The sequence below is a fragment of the Homalodisca vitripennis genome, unplaced genomic scaffold (genome assembly GCF_021130785.1).
Source record: "Homalodisca vitripennis isolate AUS2020 unplaced genomic scaffold, UT_GWSS_2.1 ScUCBcl_2584;HRSCAF=7495, whole genome shotgun sequence".
In the NCBI taxonomy this organism is placed as follows: domain Eukaryota; kingdom Metazoa; phylum Arthropoda; class Insecta; order Hemiptera; family Cicadellidae; genus Homalodisca; species Homalodisca vitripennis.
Window position 1 is genome coordinate 20,761 of NW_025778700.1, and position 2,076 is coordinate 22,836.

The window sequence follows — 2,076 nt, forward strand, 5'->3', positions numbered from 1 at the left end:
CTATAGAATGCCTAGGCAAAGTATGAAATGTTTAAAATTTCACAATTTGCCTGCTTACTTTTGGCAATGTATAGAATGCCTAGGTATTCTATACAATGCCTGATTTTACACTTTGCCGGTAACATATAGCCTACATTAAATTGTATAAATGGCAATAGCCTTATTTAATTTCAATAAACATTGAATCGCAAAAAGTACTTGCTCCGCCGGAGTCGAACCCGGATATATATATATTGGAAGATTGTGGAGGTCTAACGCGGCCTAACCAACATTGTACAGTAATGTGAGTGCTTCCTGTCCACACAATGTGCGATGGAAGATTGTGGTAGTCTCCAACATAATACAGTAATGTGAGTGCTTCCCGTCCACACAATGTGCGTTGGATGATTGTGGAAGTCTAACGCGGCCTAACCAACATAGTACAGTAATGTGAGTACTTCCTCTCCACACAATTTGCGATGGAAGATTGTGGTAGTCTCCAACATAGTACAGTAATGTGAGTGCTTCCTGTCCACACAATGTGCGTTGGAAGATTGTGGTAGTCTCCAACATAGTACAATAATGCGAGTGCTTCCTGTCCACACAATGTGCGTTGGAAGATTGTGGTAGTCTCCAACATAGTACAGTAATGTGAGTGCTTACCGTCCACACAATGTGCGTAGGATGATTGTGGAAGTCTAACGCGGCCTAACCAACATTGTACAGTAATGTGAGTACTTCCTCTCCACACAATGTGCGATGGAAGATTGTGGTAGTCTCCAACATAGTACAATAATGTGAGTGCTTCCTGTCCACACAATGTGCGTTGGAAGATTGTGGTAGTCTCCAACATAGTACAATAATGCGAGTGCTTCCTGTGCACACAATGTGCATTGGAAGATTAATGGAAGTGTAATGCGGCCTAACCAACATTGTACAATAATGTGAGTACTTCCTGTGCACACAATGTGCGAAATAAGATTGTGGAAGTCTAACGCGGACTAACCAACATTGTACAGTAATGTGAGTGCTTCCTGTCCACACAATGTGCAACGTGAGATTGTGGTAGTCTGGCTTGACCTGTGCATTAAAGTAAATATACTGTGAGATTGGACAAGTCAGATACAATCTATATCAAATTGTAAAGTAATGTCAGTGATTCTACTCTATACAATGTGCGATGAGCGATTGTGGAAGTCTGACGCGACCTACCCTACATTGTACAGTATTTTTAGTGCTCCTCTCCACACAATGTACGATGTAATATTGCGGAAGTCTGAAGCTACTTCTCATGTTGTACAATATAGCAGTGAAATATACCCGCGTTTGGTATGTACTGTAGATCTTTTGTTGTATTGTACTTACATTGCGTATTGTTCTAGTGGTTTTTACATAATCCGAGTAATTGTGGGGTATTTAGTAAAATATTTACGTTTCTAAAAAAATGAGAGTTTACAATTCGTCTCAAAGATTTGGACATATTGTAAAAACATAAGTACTTACAGTCCTATCAAATAATTTTTATTGGCGTATTGTAAACCTTTTAATCATATAGTCTCTTAATATATGATCATGATTTATTTTGAAATGCTGCGGTCCAGACAAGGCGGATCACTACAAACCAAACACCTTTAAAACAATTATCTGTATTTTAAGTTGACGCACTAAGTTTCGAACTTCTCTGTTTTAGAACGTTCTAATAATTTTTGTTTCACAAAATGAGTTTTGGAAGATTCTGATTTTTAATTTCGGAAGAACACAGAATTTAAAACTTTGATAGTCCATGAAAGCATTAAAGTTTTATGAAAGTTAATAAGCATTAAGCCTGCCAACGGTGGTGTGCAGTTGGCACGGCGATTATCACAAGATAGCCGAGTCAAGCAACGTCGAGTGTGGTTGCTGCTTGGATAGGTGACCGCTGAGCGATCCTGTCCTTGCAAGCAGCCTGTCTACTCAACCTCTTGTGTTGGTTCGGATGTCACCTCTGAGCCGTTATTTATGTCAGTTTAGTTAGAGATGGCTTTTTAGCCCTGAGTTCGACAGGTGAAATTAGATGTTGTTTATCTTTATGTTTTTACCTTCAGAGTGGTTAGTGAA